The sequence below is a fragment of the Euprymna scolopes genome, chromosome 4 (assembly GCF_053919585.1).
Source record: "Euprymna scolopes isolate OS-2025 chromosome 4, ASM5391958v1, whole genome shotgun sequence".
Classification (NCBI taxonomy): Eukaryota; Metazoa; Mollusca; class Cephalopoda; order Sepiida; family Sepiolidae; genus Euprymna; species Euprymna scolopes.
The window spans coordinates 64268458-64269224 of NC_136485.1; the positions used below are offsets into that span (position 1 = coordinate 64268458).

Here is a 767-nt window from a genome sequence, read left to right on the forward strand (position 1 = left end):
CTCTGAATATTTTATGGTAGTTTCGTCACAACGATTCTTTTGCTGCTGTTGCCAGATTCTTCTTGTCGCGAATATTTCCTCTCTTTTTTTTAAATTAAAATATTCACGGTCACATCAATCGCCTTTGATTCTTTACTCGTGCTGTTGGCTTGTCATATTTTTTATCATTGTGTACCTATTTACTATGCCTCCCCACGGGACAGAGTTAGACACCAGGGTCGTTTTTTAACGTGGAGAAAAGGTACAAAAATAAAAATTGTCTCAGTCGTGAAGGATTTCTCCTCCACCGAAAGAGAACAAGAAACAGAAGTGCAGCATCTGAAGAACAGATACTACACTTTGATCTTGACCAAAAGGCCAAGAACTTATTTTAACACGAACGCGGCGTTTTATATGAAAGTTTCGCAGAGAAACAATAGAAAATAAATTCGACATGAGTTATTTTTAGATGAAAAAAAACACATTTATTACTGGTCCACACCAAGCCACTGGTCCACACCAAGCCACCTGACACATATTTCCTAAGCCAGCGACAATATTGCCGTTCGAAAATTTTGTTAAAAATTAGGAAGATAAATGAGTCCCGCATCTTGTTTAAACGTTCCTGTCACACCGACCCGTGCTTAAAAGTTATGTGCTTTGTTATTTACATACATGTCATGCCGCTGCTACAACATGCGTGTCAGTGAATTTATTACAATTATATGCGTTCGTCAACTGAAATGTTATCCACATAATACAACAAATGACTTCTCAGACCTTTATAA

General features: G+C 37.4%; 1 pseudogene; it reads right to left on the reverse strand.

Moving 5' to 3' along the window:
- Nucleotides 1-236: 236 nt before the first annotated feature.
- Nucleotides 237-369, reverse strand: LOC145274371 (U2 spliceosomal RNA; annotated as a pseudogene).
- Between the last annotated feature and the right edge of the window lie 398 nt (nucleotides 370-767).